The 20,333-nt window shown below is 39.8% G+C and overlaps 2 long non-coding RNA genes across 4 annotated transcripts in view; both read right to left on the bottom strand.

The window, feature by feature from the left end:
* Positions 1-1,330, bottom strand: part of LOC307022884 — a 79,458-nt gene extending 78,128 nt beyond the window's left edge. For 2 of the 3 annotated variants that reach the window (XR_013803510.1, XR_013803511.1), the window contains exons 1-3: positions 989-1,330; positions 826-877; positions 502-570 (exon numbers count right to left, since the gene is read on the bottom strand). This is a non-coding gene — a long non-coding RNA (uncharacterized lncRNA). Of the gene's footprint in view, positions 1-501; positions 571-825; positions 878-984 lie in introns of all 3 variants that reach the window. The other variant, XR_013803512.1, reaches the window with a different exon arrangement.
* A 16,545-nt stretch (positions 1,331-17,875) lies between these two features.
* Positions 17,876-19,340, bottom strand: LOC307021562. The gene is made up of 3 exons (XR_013803186.1): positions 18,752-19,340; positions 18,466-18,608; positions 17,876-18,352 (listed from the first exon to the last, which is right to left on the bottom strand). It is a non-coding gene; the product is annotated as an uncharacterized lncRNA (long non-coding RNA).
* Positions 19,341-20,333: the final 993 nt, after the last annotated feature.

The raw sequence follows: 20,333 nt of genomic DNA on the forward strand, positions 1-20,333 counted from the left end.
ATAGTTGATTAAAGTCATACACAGAATTTAGGACCACAAGATTTGATGTACCTGAGGTAAAACAAGTAAGACCAGACCTATGATGGGGAAAACCTAACAAAGCTACGCCAAAGTAAAACGACAGTAAGTCAGATTAGGACAGGTACACCTCCTCAACACACAATTTAAGCACCTTAAAGCTCTAAGAATGGCAGCTGCCGTTTTGTGAGTTATTGACATCAATGTGTTCCTTACGGTTAAATACGCAGAAAATAATTATAAAGAAATGACATGTATTTAAAGGTTTTTTTCTCTTTCAACTGGTGTGTTCAGATAATAATTATTTTAGAATCCTGCAAAACACATTTTACAGCGTAATGCAGCACTGCAGGTGAAGTGGCACTCATGCGATAAAAGCTACCTTTCAAAGTGATGTGGTATTCCATAAGAATATGTTAAAAACATATCAGCTTAAATATAGCACACTTATAATCACCTACATTGAAATGCAGTGGTACTTACCTGAGACACTCTGGCCTCTATCCTATTGTCTCTGTCCTGCTACTGGTGCCTCGTGCCTGATTTCTGCACCTAACAGAATAATATAATACTGTAACAAAAAACAGTTGGAGGACTAGTACCATTTTAAATTCTTCATATAATGCTGATAAAATAGGTTATTGGGAAACATCATCGAGAGGAAACAGCATAAAAAAATGTGTTTCTATCAATTAGGCTTGTAGAAAACAAATTTGAACACATTATATAATAGCATTAGTTTTAAAGAGTGAACGTCATGGAAAACTAAACAATAATTATGGGTAGAAAATAACAAAAAAGTCTTACCTGAGACCCTGCAGCTCCACCTGCGTCCTCTGCTGCTGGTTCTTGGAATATGCTAACAAAAATAATGAAGCTAGCGTTAGCCTAGCTACTGTTCACACAGTTGAGTTGTTTTTCTTTGCAGTTAGTTATACGTCATTCACTGTAGACCAAAGGGCTTACCTACATCTGTCAGAGTGTTTTTCTTGTGGCTATGAACGCCTGTAACATTAAGGTAACTGTTGGGGAAATATTTTCCAAGGTCCATAACTTTGACCCAATTCATAATGTCCTGACTGAGCAGAGGCACCTGTAACCTTGGCTGCTTTGCTCTCAGTGTTTTGTCTCCCTGTTCCTGCCTGTTGGCGTCAGCTGATAGAGGTGTTATAATTCTATCTTGTTATGCAGCATGTTGATTATTCTCTCTGAACTAGCAATACATGGGTCTGGGCGTAGAGTTCTTCAGATTTGACGTGGCAACTCTACCGTGAAGTCAGAACCTCTGTCTCTTGGACTTGTGATGTGAATTCTCCGGCCGAAACTCCTAAATAAACCATCAGTGTTTGACATCCTGTGTCTCCTTCATGAGTCGGTGACTCCCACTGCATTGCTACACAGAAGTTTCCCTTACAGTAACAATGGTTGAAAGTCTTAAAACATGTGCAGCTAATGCGCATTGCTAACAAGTTGGTGCACTTCCAGTTGCCTAGGCAACATTGCATTCAGTTAAAGTCATTATGTGGATTTTTTCTGAATTTTAAGATATAATTGGTCCAACACACACACACACACACACACACACACGCACGCACACACGCACGCACGCACACACGCGCACACACACACACACACACACACACAGAGAGAGAGAGAGAGAGAGAGAGAGAGAGAGAGAGAGAGAGAGAGAGAGAGAGAGAGAGAGAGGAGCCAATCAATTGATACATTAATCAAGAGCCTTGACACTTAACCTATTGTGTATACTTAATTGAAACAACATTTGAGAAGCAAAGACATATGTATTGCCATGAATCACTTCAACTTAAGATATCCACTTGAATTATGGCAGGCCATTATAAAACCTATTATTGATACTAATTACTTAAGTGTATGTAACAATGTAACCTTAGAAAATAAGAAACAAGATATTCATTTAGAAAATGTAGTAACAATCTGATGATAGGCTACCACCTCCACCAGGATTTTTATTTGGCTATTTTGGACTCATCCAGCCTACTATCTACTGTAATGAAGTGCACATTTTATTAACTCAATGTTCAGTAGCCTATGTCGAAATGAAGAAAAATATCATATGCATGTAGTGGATTAAATCACAATATTTATAAACTTTTGAAATGCATTGGAGGTTTGGAGGTAAAACAATTTACGTTCTGTATCTAAATAACTTAATGTGTCCAATTAAAATAGAGAAAATGCACACTGCCCTGTCACATACATTTATTAAAGTGATGCTCCTGTTAAATGCATAACAGGCAATCTGTTGTATAAGTACTAATTGATTCAGAGTGGTTAGGCTGCTCTGAGTAATTTCTAATTCATGTTCCATAATTATAGTGATGATTATTTAATGATTAATTGCTCCCACATTGCTATGAACTGCATGCTCTGTGCCCTGATTATACTTCTCAAATCTTTTAACAATATAAAGGCACTATATTGTTCTTTGTTCTTCATCATTCTTGCTCTGTATACATATTTTTCAGTCCCAAGGGTTAGCATGTGTTTTACAGCAGGGACACAGGATGGAGTGGCAGTATAGCTGCACTGCAGTGTGGGGCAAATGGTTTATTCAAGTCCACCAGAAGGGACAACAGCTTCTTTGTTCCCTAGGGGAAGTTGTCACTGGCACTACATACACTTACCCTACATGTATATATGCATGTGCCTGACCATGTGACAAGTGAGTGTAAGATGAAGTAGTCGATAATACTAACTCAATAAATGAATCAATCGGAGCACAAAAACATATTGACCACAGAGACATGTGAAGATGCAATTCTTATCGACAACCTAGATTGTGTAACATGAGGAAAGTGAGGGTATAGCCCAAAATAGAAATTGCCTCATTTACTGCTCAAACTGAATCACACTGCAGGGGATTTTCACAATAGTTGATCAATCCAGTGCAAGGTGAACATATGCATATATTATGTGTGAATTAACAGAATAACAATTGAACTTCAAAAGCTGCTAAGTTAACAGCAGAGAGTGGTGGACACTATAAATGTGGTGGCTGTGCAGAACAGGTCTGTGATTGATTATACTGGGACATTAATGGTCATTGTTCAATAGCCATGTTCACAACAATGAGAGGTGCTTGGGCAGACACACATCAATATCCTGGTGTGTCAGTCAGTAGAAGGGAGAAAATGAGACTGCAAGATGTAGGAAGGGAGGATTGATTTCTCGTCATTCCTCTTCTCCATCTCACTCCATTTCCAGATTATTATGAACCTGCAGCCCCATCCCCTGTTGTCTCTTTCTAACACCTCCTACCTATAGTGATTTGATGAAGAAAAAAACAGTGAAAAGGAAATATTTATCAAAAAGGGTATTCAGGAAAACCTGATGAATTGCCGTCCTTCTCTTCACTGTGGAGAGTGGGGGGGGGGGGGGGGGGGGGGGTCTGCACCGAGAGAGACATAGCATAGGGGCTGGGCAGAGTGCGACAGTGGCTAAAAATAACTCAGTGTGTAGGCAATGTGTGTGTATGTGTGTGTTTCTGATGCAGAGTCCAATCAGAGCCCATCTTCACTCCTTCTTCTTCAAACTGCATTCAGACACACACAAATAACATACACAAACACAACCAAACACATTTAAATACCCTTATTAAAATCCCCCACCCCTGACTCAGGCAGCGAGTGTGCTGATCACACTGACTTTTCTTTGGTTGCTGCGCATGTGTCTCCTCCACAGGGCATTTCACTGCGCTCTCTGGAACTAGAAGAGACAAGCCCCCATGGCCGAGGCTTCCAGCTCAGACAGAATTAACCAACGTTTCTATTTCTCCCTCCACCCCCGTCCACTTCCCCTCCATCAGTTTGGCTAAACAAAAATGCAAATCAATGCTTAGAAATTATATAAATCTTCCCTATACTTATGTATAACGTGGCAAGGCCACAATCTTTGCCAGGAGCAGCACTGATAACATTCCACCTCGAAGGCTGCAGCAAAAGCAACATGGCGTGGCAGATGGTGTGACATTCAGCCTCTGTCAACAGAGGAGAGAAAACAGAGAGAAACACAAGAGGACACAAGAGAAGTGGGGGGGGGGGGGGGGGGGGGGATCAGGTGAGAACAGGTGCAGGTGTCAGGGACATTCAAGAGGGATTTGATGTTGACTCAGAGCGCCACCATGTGGACTCTCACTTTTTGCAGAGGCAGGCAGAGCAAGAGACATGTCACTGATTTTCCACACAGTCAACACAAATTATTTTGCCATGCAGGGTAAATACACAGCCTCCCAAAGTAATTTCTCCAAAATACACACATGCATGCACAGTCACACACACTCAAATCCCTACAGAGCTCTACCTGGCAACGGCATACAAACAGGATTTTTTTTCCTCCCTCTGTCTCAAACAAAACAACATGCATGCCTTGCCTTACTCAAAATCCTGAGTGCCTGTATGCCTTTTATAAAATAAAAATAAAAACATTTGATAGGTAATGTTAACAATACTCATCCTGCTTTCTTTAGGCAAGCAAAACAGGGGCTGGGAAAAATGCGTTATGAGGCGTACAGATTAATCAGCATAAAATTAAGTCAGCAATCCACCCCAGCCATGTTGAACTACATTTGTTAGTGTCTCCGCATCATTTTTTTCCCAAATATAATCCCTGTGTGGGTGGCTGGGCTGGCTAAAGGCACCTATCATGTGGATGTGACGTCCTCAGTCTGAATCCTCACCAGGACCTTTGTCGCATGTACTGTGCTTTTCTCTGTGTGTGTGCCTAATTTCCAGAAAGCCTTCGATTGTGTACGTCACCTGCAAAAAACAAGCTTTAGTCTCTGAAGGAATCTGACATGTAGCTAGTAAATACCAGCTTTTTCCAGAGGGTCGTGGTGCTTTGTAATCCAGGATGAATTTGTGTGTATTTGTGTGTTTAAGGTAAAAAGCCAGGCAGAGAAAGAGAGCATTATGTTTGCATGAAGAGAGTTGGATTAATCTTCTTCTTAAGGATACAAGGTATTAACCATCTGCCATGGTTCATGGCATAAGGCACTCTAAAAAAGAAACGTCATTATATTTGATTGGAGTTATTCAATTTGACCTAAATGATGTACTTATGCAGCGTTTCTCTTCTATATAATAAGGGACAAGAGATAAAAAGTTAAAGGATCAAGAAAGTTTAACAATTCGTCCTGACACAACTGTGTGTACGAAAGTCTATACCAATCCATGTAGTAGATGTTGGGATATCTCAGTCTGAACCAAAGTGGTTAATCTAACAACATCCTCATCTCAAACCCAACACTCTCAGTCTCCGATTCCTACATTTGGTTCCCTCGACCCTCTTGAACATCCAAACCAAGTGCTCTTAATTAGACTGTAATATTGGATTAATATAATATCTCAAATGAAATAGCCCAAAGTAAAAGTCTGCCCTATTGATTTAAATCATGCCCAGCATTTGGGTTGTTATGCCCCCGCTATTTGGAGTTGGAGTGAGGTGTGTGTTTCTGCATTTGTGTGTGATTTGTAATTGCAGTGCACGGGCCTCATTAGCATTTTAGCAGCAAGCCTGGAGGGAAGGCAGACTCACAAGATTGGCTAATGACAGAGATGAGATAATTTACAGAGAGGGTGAAGGCTTCTCACTAACACAGGCTTATGCAACGTGTGTGATCTCCATGCTACTACCCCCTGCCCTCCAAAACACACACACACTGACATTTAATAGGGACAGGTAAATGACAACCCAACGCAATTAGTATAAACAGTAAACATTTCTCTGACTGGAGCCACATCAGACCATATTATCCATCCAATATTTTTACATAGTTAGTATTAAAAAGGTTTTTGTGCTGTGAGAAACACTGTATTTCTTCCAGTGTGGTGCCTTGGCATTAACACTTGGTGACAGACTGAATGAGAAAGAAAGAAACAGAAATATTTAGTGAGAATGTCAAAAGCAGGAAACAGATATCACATTTATTTTGCATTGATATTTCTCAGCATAGTTCAAATGATATTTCATGTTATACTGAAGGTATTGAAAAGGCGATGGTAGGCATGGTAACAGAGCCAGGCTTACGGTTTCCTACTGTTTCTAGTCTTAATGCTAAGCTAACTCTATTGGCTAAAGCTCCATATTTAACTGAACTGTGATTTAATTCTTGCCAAGAATGAGTGCATTCCTAAGGTCAACATCTTTAACAAGAAAAACCAGATCAGATCTTCCTCTCTCTTCTCTCATCTTTTGAAAAACACAGAACGGATGACTGATATCACAGACAAGAGAAAAGGATGAAGGAAAATAAAGAAGAACGAGGACAAAGCAAACGCAGAGATGCAGAAGATGGAAAACACTTTCAAGGCTGTTTCTATTGGCGAGTGATGTGTCCTTGGGGCAGCGTAAAAATGCTTTTAGATAAGCAATAATAATTTAAAGCAAGGACATTTCAGAAATAAAGCAGGGAGAGATGAAAGAAGAAAACTGCTGTACGTAGTTAGAGTGAGTCACAGCTGTGTGCTAGGCAGAGAGGGCGAAACAGCCACTTATTCTCCCACCTTTACAGAAATACCACACAGAGATTGAGCTGTATTCGCACAGTACCTACTTGCAACAGATGGAAGGGTAGGACAGAAATAGCTAGCACTGAAAGGCTAAGTTATTTTGAAGGTTATATTCTGGATCACCAATTCCATGCTACTTCCATGCTCAACTTACTGTATGACAATGAATTTTGACCATAAGGAAGCAAAGTTTAAGATTCTGAATTAAGCAGAACCAACACATACAGTATCATACTCACATTGTATTATGTCTCCCTGTTGTTTAAAATGTATGATTCTTTACAACTAAACTTCATTGTTATTAGGTTTTGAGTGAAACATATTGCAGTATTAAACACTGTTAATGTTGTGAATTGTAACTAATCGCTAAATCCAGCTAAATTATTCAGTTTGGTATTGTGTATTTGTACTTAACCCAGTGAAAGATTCACTGATGTAAATACTAAAAAAAACATCCTTATAAACCAAAATAACTGTCATTGGAAAGCATAACTTATGCATGCTGAAAAATATGTTGTCTGCTTTAATATGATTGATCCAGCTGCTTGGTGGTGAGTCTATAAAAAGTAACGTCAGTGTAGTGACACAACTGAGGTGTGAGAAACTTGCCAAACTCTACCAAAACAACCCTAACTACGGAGCGTTTGAATGGTCTCCTGAAGGACGCTTTAACCACCGGCTCCCTGACAGGTCTGTGGCAGCTCCTTTCTATTCCTGGAAATAGAGCAATTACACTGATGGACGAATGAGGGAAAAATGGAAGGAAAGAAAGGACTGTTTGTTCTGCCTTGAAATGGTAGCCGGAGTGGAAAAAGAAACCGTTTGGTAGTTTGGTTTATATAAAGTATTAGCAATGACAGACCAGAAATGACTCCAGGCTCTGCAGAAATAAACCCTGCGGGAGTCTTCCAAAGTGTGGGAAGGAGAAGTACTGAAATGTCAATCTTTGCAATTCTGTCCATTTCTTGGCGAGTAGGAGGCTTGAATTGGAAAAAGAATTACTCAACCATATCCACTTGTGTACGCTGGTGTTCATTAAAAAACTGACCTTTTGCAAATATGAAAAGCGAAATGAGTTGTGACATTCAATTAAACTCACGCCTCCACCTCCGACGCTAATCGTAGCCACTTTAGATAGACTAACACAGGGATGGGTGAAGGGGTTGGTTGTTTATGAGCATCTATTTGGCCCACAGATCCATATCATTTGCATAATGAACTGTACAAAATGGTTGTCAAGGGCAACAGACTAGTGTGATGTGAGAGAGAAGAGAGTGCAGCAATGATGAGAAATATCAGCAGTGATGAACAAGGTACTCAGAGGCGGGGAAATCCTCTTAAATCTTAGTAAATTGTAAATGAAACCTAAACATTAAGTAGTGAATCTGTTTACCCTCATCCTATTTCTTAATACGTTTTGACATCATTAAACATCAGCCATGAAATACAGATTGTAGCTGCACGATGGTGAAAGTGAGGGTTTTATGCGTAGTTTAATCAGCAATATTTCACTGAAAGACAAGTGCTTACAATGTGGACCTAATGATGAACAATCTAAACTGGCAGAATGACCGAAAGGTAGAGGAAACACAAAATGTAAACAGCTGAAATCCACTCAACAACATAACTCACCCTGCCTTCCATCCAGAGAACCTGCTCCTGATTACAGCGAGAAGCTCGCCAAGTCATAAAATAGCACTGAAGCAAGCCACAAAACTTCATGACTTTATTGCAAAAGCTGTAAATCCTGATAATTTTATGTGTTAGAACTCCACAAATTACATGACATGCTAAACACATTAAAGAACACTATTCAACTGCTTGTATCCGTCCATCTAGGTGAGTAATTATTTTAAGCTAATTAAAATGTTTCAGGGTATCCTCGAGTGACTTCTCTCCAACAACTGGCCATAAGAAAAGTAATTACTGGGCCAATCACACATGTGAACAAGAGGGCATCGCAGCCAAATAGATATAAAAAGCTTCCCTGGTCCAGAGCATTAAAACCAACCCACTTGTTGTGTCATTAATCGGGGGCAAGTTTAGTCTGACAGTCTTCAGATAATGTGACTCATTGGCCTCCTCTCAAGTGTGTGTGATGTAAAAGCCCAACACATGTATTGAACCATAAACAATTAGCCTATTGTATTAACTATAATCTGGCAGTGTTATCTCAAGAATTGTAGCAAAATTACAGCTGATAATTGTCCCTTTGTTGTAGTTTTGTGCCTATTTACAGTTGCTCCGTGTCTCTTTATAGTCATGTTCTGTTTTGTTGGAGTCATCGGGTGGCCATTTTGTGTCTTTATGGTACTTTTGTGTCTCTTTATGATCATTTTGAGTCTCTTTGGAGTTGTTGTGTCTCTTGTAGTTGCTTAGCGTTATTCGGTGTTGTCATAATCTTATTCGCTTGTAAGTAATCAATTGATGGTTAACTTTCCCCTCCTGTTTGTCTCAGGTTCCTTAACCCACTACCTGTTCCTCCCCCAACAACATGTTTCTTTTTACTCACCTCCATTGCTCCTTATTGATTATTTTCAAAAGGATCTTTTAAATGCACAGCCCCTTTAACCTGTGCCCTGCAGTGGAAATGCGCCAGTGGTGCTTTTCTTCCTTGTTTCAGGAAGCTCCTATTCAAACAAACTCCACCTATCCAATCAGTGGCTTGGACCCACGTACAATAGGCTCCTCCTCCACCAATCCCCCTTTGTTTGATTTTACTGGCCAATCTGTGATGAAATATCTTGTCTTTTTCTATGCTGTTATGTATTGTTCTTATGTTTTTTATTCTGCCTACTTTGCCCCACCTTTGCAGAAAAAAAATGTTGATCTCAAATAATTGTTCTGTGTTACTGGTTAAATAAAGATTTTAAAAGTGTTTCTGATGTTCGAAAGACATTTTTGAGCGCCCAGGAAAACACTTCCATAGCCTACTCCCGATGACAGAACATGTAGCCTACAGTTTATGTGATATGTATGCTTTTTGGAACTGTACATTGTACTGTACAGCATGTCGTGCATGTCGTACTGCTGCTGTTCCTAAGTTGTGTTTTTGCCATGTGCTGTTTCCCCCACAGTTTCTTCAAAATTACCTTTGTGATGAGTGGACTGACAATTTGTTGGATGCGTACTGTAATGTTGCATCTGTGGTGACAGCGTACCCAGGCTGTGGAGGCATTATGACTGACTTTGATGCACATCCAGAACGACAAGTTGACACTTTTCGTCTGGGAGAGCCCAGATAGCCACAAAAGTCAGAGGACAGAACAGAGCAAATTTAGACCCATCCAATGACAGTGTTCAATTTTTCTCGAGATGTATCTGGGGGTTAGATATGTGTTCCCACAACCAGGTGCAGAGCCACAAAGCAAGAATAAATGAACCTTTCCTTTCATGTAATGCCTTAAAATGTACAAGTGATGAAGGTCTGCAATCATCTTCAAGCTGCAGTTGTTTATGTGCTGTTGTTCTGATGCTTTCCCATCTTTTACTCACACATCATCTCAAGGCGGCGAGAGGGTGTGAGTCATCTTTCACCGCAGATAATTTAGCAAAAATCTATGTTCTTCTTTTATTCCTGCCACTGGTGAGGCAGCATGATCAATTCCAAAGCTTTTGTCCTCATCTTCTTCCACGTGTGTGGTGGTTTTTCTTTCTGTTTGGACAATTTATTGTAGCCGTTGTGATGTATGTGACATAACTGGCATTTACACACAGAGAGCATCATTTGATGTGAATGCAGGGACATTTCCATGTACCGTATGCATGTGCACAGTCCTCCACTGCTTTGGAACAGAAGTAATCTGTCTGAACTGATGTGTGTTTGTGTGTGTGACACTGTGTCTCTTGCACCTCTCTACATGTGTGCACTGGGTGACAAATAGCTGACAGGCAGCGGGTCCAGCAGCAGGCTCATATCGTCCCCGTCTCTCATCGTATCGATCCCCCCCTCCATCTTATTTAGCTCCTGCCAAAACTCACAGCTCTGTATAGGACTGAAGCATATTACACCTCATTTTGACCGAGCCACAGAACAAAGTCAGAACAGAGCAGCTGCTGGCAGGAGGTATCTTCCTCAAAGCCTCCAGAACAAGGGTTTTGAACAGAATTTACTCAGTGATCTCTGGAGAATACTGGTCTGTTTTCTTTGTGGTGACCTTCAGCTTTGTGGGGTGGTTCATTCACTGAGAAAAACTAATTACGTTTAGAGACGGCTACTAAGGTTTCAGTTAAGGATTCAACATAAAATATTATCTAAACCTCAACATTTTTCTTGGCTAAAAAGCAATCCCATCCCTACGAAGAGGATTAGGGCCACATTACAAAAAAAATTGGTAGGATTTTTTTTTTTAAATGTTTTTTTTTGTTCTGAGAAAAAAGTCAGCATTTTGAGATTAAAGTCAGAATTCTGACCAAAAAAAATCATGTGGCCCTAATCCTCTTCCGTACATCCCTCATTGCTAATTAAAAGAAACAAATGTAGCTCTGTGCACAGCGGTGCTGGTTGTGTCACACAGCTTGTTCACCCCTCAAATCATGCATACACTAGTTGGATCTGACAAGATTTTGTTGGTTTCCTCTTTATTTGAATATCCAAAACATTGCAGTAAAGGTAAAAAAAGAAAAACTTAGAAAGGTTGAAAAAAATATTTATATCAAGCTCATGCAAATGTCATGTCTCATTCACAGATTATAAATTAACATACAGGCATCATATGTCACATATAGACTCTTGGCATCATTAGCAACACATGGGTGTAATTTTCTGCAATTGGTTGGCAATAGTAAGGATCACACTTGCATGATTCTTACCAATCTGTACATCTCCATAGTTGTGTAATTGAAGGCTCACTAGGAAAACAAATTGATACGGTATATATGTGCCTTAGAGACACAGGGTTTTCCTTATTGAAGATCAGAAGGTATTCCTGCCTTATTGGATTTCGTAGTGAAGGTCGAAGAGCTCAGAGGTCCAAGGTAAATTATAATCCATACACTAAGCCATATCATGAGCCAATACAAAACACCTGAGAACCAGGGATTATGTATAGATATATATGGTCGCAATATATTTGTCTTTATTAAAAAAGATATATTATTAATATCGGCTTTTCTTTTCTTTGCCTTTTTGTAACCTGTTGTTGCTGTAACACTGTAAATGTCCCCGCTGTGGGACTAATACATGATTTGGATTGTGATTACACACACAGCCTCTCGAACAGCACTGAGCTGAACGTTGACATGCAGATCAGGTTCTAACTCAACCATCTGTTGTTTACACTCGGCTGCCCTCAACAATATCTGACAATGACACAGTTGTTCCTGTCTCTGCGGTGACAGTGACACGGAGAGTCACACCGTGCTGTCCCTGATCTCCTTCTGCACTTTTTTATCAGCTGCACTGTTGAAACATAGCTAATGCTGGTTAAAGTAGCAATGAGAAACTAAACAAAGGAGAGTCACAATGCACAAAAAGATGATCGATTTCTTCAAAACAAATGAGCACAGCTGCAAGACAATATGTTCTCAGTATTGTCCTTCAATTAGTACATTGTATTCTAACACTATACATTTAGGTGTTACTATTTTCTGTCTGTCTGTCTGTGCCAGGCACCTGTTGTGGTTGTAATCTTTTATTGTATGCCGACAAAGGTTAGAGGAAGGCACAGTTAACCCATGTTAAATTCATTTATATGACAGCAACAGGAAGCCCAAAGAAAGGAGGTCATTGCAGCCATGAAAACTTAATAGGATTTAATACATTTTTTATGTGACATGTTTTTAAAATGATGTGTCATATTGAAATTCAAACTTTAAAAGCATAAAGTAACAACTGTCGACCTTTCTGAGTAGGACATCACACTTTTTAGATGTCTCTCTGAACAGGTTTTGACATGTGTTGCCAGAAATTGACATGGACAATGGCATGTCTGAACTTTAAGCAGATACAGCTATGTAGCCACGCCTCCTCGCTTTAATCCACCAATCAGCAGTCATGAGCGACCGTCAGGTGTGACACCTGACCTGTAATGAAACCAGCTCTGACCAGAGAATCAGGCACTCAGGCCAACAAATATATTCCATTTCAGATCAGAAGAAACAGCCTTCAAGGATCAAACTCTGCACATAATCATTCAGCTGTGTGTGTGTGTGTGTGTGTGTGTGTGTGTGTGTGTGTGTGTGTGTGTGTGTGTGTGTGTGTGTGTGTGTGTGTGTGAGAATGTATGAGTCACACTTGCCATTTGTGCTGTGCTCACAAATTAACACAGCATGTTTCTTCAATTCAATCAATCCTCTGGTTATTTGCAGTGGTTAAAAAAAACATGGAATAAATGGCAATGTAGGAGCAGGGCAATTGTGTGTACCCTGTTCACACTTTAGTTCCTCTAGTGTACACAATGATGTCTTCAAAGCAGCTTGATATTTACTAAAACGCCCATGAAGAAGCAGTGAAAGGGTCTGAAATTAGGCCAGCTTTTGCTCAGTGGAACATCAAAAACATGGTTTATTTGTATTTTCTTCCGTGTGTGTGACTAAATCAGGACTTCTCTCACTCTCTAGCTATACCCGGTTGGTAAGTCCTTGACACAGGACTAGAGGACTGTCACTGCATACTGAAAATTCCTCCCCTTGACACAGTGTGTCTCACACACACTTCTGTACCTGCCTATTTCTCTGGAAATGCTGGGTCGACGGCCAATAGCTTCCCCTGCTCTGTCTGTGCAGAGGAGAAATGGGAGGATGAGGACGGAAATACATGTGGCGCAAACATCCCTCAGTTCCTCTCCTCGGAGTGTTTTGACTAATGAGCCAGCATAGCAGAGGGGTGAATTCCCAAAGGGCGCACTGGGTAACGTCAGTGCCCCCTTCTTCTTGCCCTATTTATTGTCTGTGTGTGTGGTTGTCTGTTTCAACTATGTGTGGTTGACATAAAACACTCACCCTGGGCTGGGCACAGCTAGCTAGCTTTTTCCAATTGGGTCATATAAAAACCAGGCTAAAGTGGGTCTTGGAACAGCCCACTGTCCTATGTTAATAACCTTGATAATCACAGGGAGACAGCAAACTTAAGACATCAGCAAAATAATATGGTGAAAAAGTTAACAAATGATTGAATGGACTACAGCATGGGGGTTTGATCCCCAGATGAATATGGAAGGCAAATTAAAAAGCAACACTTTTTTTTCCTTTTCTTGATTACCAACATTGAGGAGCCTTTGAGCGCAACCTTTCACCCCAAAATGCGTCACTAAAGCGACTCAGTGGGTAACTCACCACATTGTAGTTGTACAACGCAAAGATGGGAATGTGTTGATAACACCCTTTAAAAGGAATTCTGCTATGTTTGTACCAGTCCTACACTTCTTCAACATTATCGAGCCCTTCAAATTGAGATGTTTTAAAACCCAATTGACTTAGTTTGGAAAATCTGGGTTTTGCTGCTAAGTGAATTTAAGGGAAGTAAATACAGGCCATTGACAAAGGTTAAAAAAAAACACTCTTCATTAGAAAGAATAATGAAACAAAAGTATGACATATATTAAAACTAAAGAAAAGTAACTATGTAAATGTTGGAAAGAAAAGTCTCAGCTTTAGACATTAAATACAGTTTTAATGGTGGTATGGTCGTGTGTCAGATGATTTGGAACTCAACCTGAGGTTTCTTCATCTTTCAGATCCTGTCTTTCTGTCAACCACAAGATGGCTGCTATGACAATCTGCTGCCCCCCACTGTACAGCAACATGTCTACTTTAGTTCCACCGCAGGGAGCTCTTTCAGGGGATAAAAGGTGTTGCAGAAGAGGTAAACCCACACATTTAAATATTCAATTGTTTCATTGTCCCAGGATGCTATGGAGGGCCCAATATATTTAAATCAGGGTGATCAAGCCAGGGAGCCAAGACCACTGACGCCCAGAAAGTATTTACATGGACATGCTCTTAGTCTTAATGCTAATCATTCAGCAGCTGATTACTCACCCAGATCCCACCCCCCACCATTCCCCGTTTTCCAGTTAGAAATCACTTTGAAGTCTCACCCAAGGATGGAAAAATGCTGAAATATTTACTCTTTAGTTAGTCACTTCTCTCAACAAAGGATCTCTGCCAAAATTCCTTCTCTTGGGACTTTGAATGACTGCTTCCTCTGCTTTGATTCATGTAAAGAACTCTTCTAATCTGATCTCTCCCGGGTGCGTCCTGAAGTTCACACCAAAACACGTCAGCACAGCCCAGACAGATAGTCATCGGCGGTTGTCAGCTCAGTATTTTAGACTTCATGTGGGGTGTAGAAAAGGACCTCAGGATAAAGATTACCCCTTAATTCCCTCCTCACTTACTGTAGCCTGACATTTATCCTTGATGTGTTTTCACACTCTAGGGCTCGAACTCACAGCAACACAAACACATTCACACAAGATTATTTTAACAACTCCAATTAAAAGGAGGCTGTCTGAAAAAGTCCTTTCACAGCCAAAATCCCAACTCTTGGTTGGCCGCCCTCTCTCTAATGTGGAGCCAAGCGCCCGAACTTCCTCCAATGAGTGAGTTTCTCTAAAGCGGGGGACAGATAACTGCTGGAAGTTACTTTTTGCTTGAAATTAAATACACAAAAAACTCCACATAGGTCAGAAGAAAGCGTGTGCTAGAGATTCCCTTACAAAAAAGTACTGTAATAATGTGTTGATTTTAAGGACCACTTTGCTGATTTTAATGTAGTTTTCTTGTGGTAATAAGGTAATCCAAGCTCTTTGACAATTACACTAATACAAATGAAAAACTTTAAAGAATTTTAGCAGAGAAATGTTTTTTGTAATCTGTATGTAACACTGTCCCATCTGGATTGTATTTTTAAAAGCCATGTCACACTACATTTTTTGAATGCTTTCATTTATCTGATGTAGAAGATAATGCTTTATCTTGTTGTAATGTCCTCAGACATTTCATGTAAAATACAATCTAATTCAGTACAGGAAGTAGTTCTGAGACACTCATGCAACATGTGAACTTCTTGAAAGAACTGCTTCACTCAAACCCAAGAATGTATTAAATATCTAGAAAGTAGGTTACAGTGGTGTCAAGTACATTTATGAGTATTTCAATGTGTTGCTACTTTGTAGTTATAGCACAGGCAATAAGACTATTAAACACCTGAACTTTTGAAAGAACATCCATAACATTCATCTGGCTGCTACTTAGAAATTATTTATCTAATATATCATATTCCAACCACTTGTATATAGACTCTTATAACAATATTTCACTATTTCTCTTTTTGTGTTAACTTGCACTATTTTTTCTGTGTTTCTGTTTTATTGTGTTGCCCTGTTGGAGGAACATGTGGCCTAAGATTTTCATTGTCATAACTACACTGTAGCTATGTACGTATGACTAATAAAAGCCTTGAACCTTGAACCCTTAAATCAAGGTTGGAAATAAAATACACCTGGTGTAAATTCACAAGCTACCCGCAAGTCATTAAAACTAGCTGCACCTTTAATAATTATACTCTAAAATGTTGTTTGGAAAATGGGCCAACTTGTATGATATGTACTTCAGATGACAATACTTTTGTACTTTCATATAATTCTGAATCGGCCAATCTGCAGGAGTACTTTTACTTTTGGTTCTTTAAGTATATTTAGATGGCAATACTTTTGTAATTTTACTTAAGTAACATTTTGAATGCAGGACTTTCCTTGTAACAGTATTCCTACAATCCGGTAATTTAACTTTTAAGTACAAGATCTGAGTACTTCTCCCACCACCTCCGGTTATATTCCCAATACATGCAGACATTTGTCTTTCCAGACACCTTGGGGTGGAACAGACTATTGTTTCATACGGCCAGATGGACACAAACGAGTTGCTACCTGGACAGTGGATCGATGGTGTTTCAGGCCTCAGGGGGAGTCCATTAATCAGCCACCAGCAGTCCGTCTCCACCACACAGTGTACCTTTAGGTGTAATTGCTGACCATCATACTTGGCAGTTTTACCACAGGCTGAGTTTTTTTTATATTGAAAGATGCTGAAAGCAGGCAGTTGCCCAGCAGCAATAAGAGAAGTAGAAGCCAATGCTTCACTCCAACATTTCTCAGAGCTATCAGCCTCTGAATCAGACACACTGAGATGTTAAGAGTGCAGATAACCGCCTGCTGCTTTTTGTTCCTTAAAAAGACATGGAACTTTTGTACGGTTTTGAGAGCACCTCCAAGACCCCACAAATGGAGTTTTAAATCAGATAAAGATGAGCTAAACCTCATACCGTAAAGCACAGGCATTTAAACCGGCAGCGCTTGAGCTATATAAGGTTTAATTAGACACTTCCAGCTCTGCTCGAGTGACAGCAGCTCCTACTCACCACTGAGTTTAGTTTTATAATAGTATTGCTGTACCAAGAATTTCAAAGTAACTGCAATACATACATTTGACTTCTGATTAGTATCTTCTACGTGTTACACTTAATTGCTTTTATTAACACTGCTGCTACTACTCTACCCAAATGTGTAAACTGTAATAACTGTTCATTTGTATTTTAAATATATTGCCCTTCTATGGTGTTTTTGAGTCTCTATACTTTTGCTGTAACAATGTAAATCTCTATAAGAATAATAAAGGAATTATGTTTGTTAAACTAGTAACCCAAGACCTTTGTCCCCAGCAGCCACCAGATGTCAACGAACAAGTGCTGCAGTGTTCCCCTCTGAAATATGATCTAAAAGAGGGACCACTAATAATCGCCTCTCCTATGGCCACAGCTGCAGTAACCTGCTGGTTTGTAGGACACGACTGCCACCATGTGGCGGCTTTCAGAATATATTTTTAACCTATATTTAAATCATATAAAAGTATATATATATATTAGTGAGGTATTCCGATTACTTTATTGGTATTTACATCACCAGTTCTTCCACAGCTAATAGACATGGAGATGGTTCATGGTGTGTCAGTCTAAGGCAATGACCAGTACTTAACATCTGGATAATGTGTGCAGAGAATATAAATATTATAGCATATATAGAAGCAATTGTAGCTCCATTGCTGACATTTTGAATATTAAGCTGTAAATTATCCTCGCGAATATACAAGTACATTTTTCAAAATGCATTTAAACTACCCAATTGTTCGTATTCAGCATATTTTGTTTGATATTGAATGTTTTTACTGAAACAAGATGTTTATTGATGTAAAACCAAAATATTTTAAATTTGATCAGGAATACTGAAGTTTTGTTTTTTTATTGAAAGGCTATGGTACTGGACTCAAAATCCACCGAAGTGATCAGAAAGAAATGCAAACAGTCAATAATGTATCATTGGGAAGCACATTTTATTGAACATTACTACCCTTTAAAACTCAGGATAAATCACTTCATATATTTTCATTTTAAACACAACTTTACATCTATCACTCGCATCATTTGGACTTTAACCTTCTTGAAAACAGTCAAAATGACCTATGGGCATTAAATGTCACCTTATGTCAGTCACGTGACGGAAGAGCTCCTTGGTCTCCTGCTCCTCTCGCAGCAGAGTCACGTGTCCCGGCAGGAATTCGACCTGGAAAACGCTCAGACAACAGTAACTGTGGAAAGGCCCAACATCGCAACACAATGTACTACTGTTGCCATCAAGACAATGCAGGGTAACACAATACCTGCCCGGGTTTACCTGGATTTCACAATCCGTGGCCAGGCGAGAGCCGATGTGCGTTTGTTTCGTTCCTCTGGGCGGCGCCACACAGTGCTCAGGACTCGTTCTACTGGGCGGGCACCATCCAGTGCGCCGCTGTGAGACAAATAAAGCCCAACCATGAAACTTGTGACATAGCAAATGCATAACATGGGCGAACAAAAACACAATATGCACAGGTCACATTCATGTCAAGTGTAATGTCACACCTTTTATTTGCCCTTATCGGTAAGTCTCGGCTGGAGAGGCGGACAGACCAGTTTCACAAGGCCGCGTAGACCAGTTTCACAAGGCCGCGTAGACCAGTTCAATCCGGTTACCAGTACAGGTCAAACACTTCCTCAAAGTCCCTCTGTTGAAAGGCAAGACAGCTATCGTAATCAGAGTCTGATGCATCACATACACTGGGTGATACATATTCACTATCATGATGTGGAGATGTTACATGAGAAACTGTCAGGGTGTAGTTCGTCTGTAAGTCGTCGTAGACATTACCCATAAGGTACTGCGTGGTGTTAGGCGGCGCCATTGCCCCCGATGGTTGAGGTAGCATACAGGCCGCGCTGGGGACTTCCTTACACACGGAGGGCTTCTTCGCCGTCTTCCCGATTTTTCCCAGGGCTTTGGCGAGTTTAGCCAGCTGGGCCCGTCTCTGTTCCCGCCGGAGGCATTTTCGGAAGGTCCTCACAGAGCCGGTCAAACACTTCTTGAAGGCCGCATCCCCCTCCGTGGAGACACGAGGCAGTTTCCACTTCAATCTGGACCCAGGTTTCATGGTTTTACGCAGGCTGTCGGTTTTAGTGTGCTGCGATCTGTTATCCATTACTTCTTGACACATGTCCGTCCAAAAAAGAATTGTAGAGGAAAAAAACGTCGACTGCGGCTGAGGGACGTTTCTGTGGAGCGAGTTCAAAGTGTCTTATTCAGAGTTTAAAAGTGAGAAAAAACAAAAATAGCCTTTACTAAAATGCTGTACTATTTGTACCACAAAATCTAGAACCTATAACAAATGTTTGCTAAATATTCGGAGCTCTAACAACACGTCCTGTCCGAAGTTCCTTCTCGTCGAAAGCCTGTGTAACGCAGGGCCTACGTCGCATTTATTATAAAACACACCCAGAATCCTTTGCTTTCCGAAACAAAGGCAGGGCTGCATTGCGGTACTGCCCCCTGCTGGGGTGGAATGAGACAAACGAAACTGACAGACACTTCAACAGGGAGACGAAGTGAATCAATTTTGTGAGAAGATTCAAATTAATAATTTGTGCAGGCATTCAGATGCTTTACTTGAGTAAAAGTACCAATACTTATCTGTCAAAAGCACTTAATTACATGTTAAAGTCCTGCATTCAACCTTACTTCAGTAAACGTTACAAAAGTGTTATCAGCAACATTTACTTTAAGTATAAAAAGTAATAAGTGTGCAGAAAAATTGCCTTTACGTGTGTATATAATTACATTTATATAGTGACATTTCCAGATAATATTGCTGTATCAACTAGCATTTACTGTTGGAGACAAACAAAGTTCTGAATGACTTTTCGTAAATGTTTTAAATAATTGGACTCTTAAAAGTCGCTAAAGCTGTTGAATAAACGTAGTGGAGTAACATTACATTATTTACCTTTTAAATGAAGTTCTTTATAAATATATAAAGTAGCTTTAAATGGAGTTAAGTAGCTCAAAATTGTATCTAAGCACAGTACAAAATCAGTATCAGAATATACCCTTATTCGTCCCAAAGAGGGGAAATGTACTTGAGTAAATGTATTTAGTTACGCCCATCCTCTGAATTTGCATGGAGAACAATAACACACTATAAGTATGAAATAGTCGGAAATAAAACTGTCATTGTATATATTTCCCACAATAATATATCCTAAACACTTTTTCTTGATTTACAAATACTATTACAAATATGGTGAAAAGTGCTATTTTGTAATAATACAAAACAAGATTCAGTTTTGAATAAATAGCTTGTAAAAGTGACCTTTCCAAATACATTTCCAAATACAAACTAAGTTATATAAATAAAATGTAGTTTTATTTCATGGTTTCTTATGTATCTATTTGAACA

The sequence above is a fragment of the Notothenia rossii genome, assembly GCF_949606895.1.
Source record: "Notothenia rossii genome assembly, chromosome: 10".
NCBI classification, from domain to species: Eukaryota; Metazoa; Chordata; class Actinopteri; order Perciformes; family Nototheniidae; genus Notothenia; species Notothenia rossii.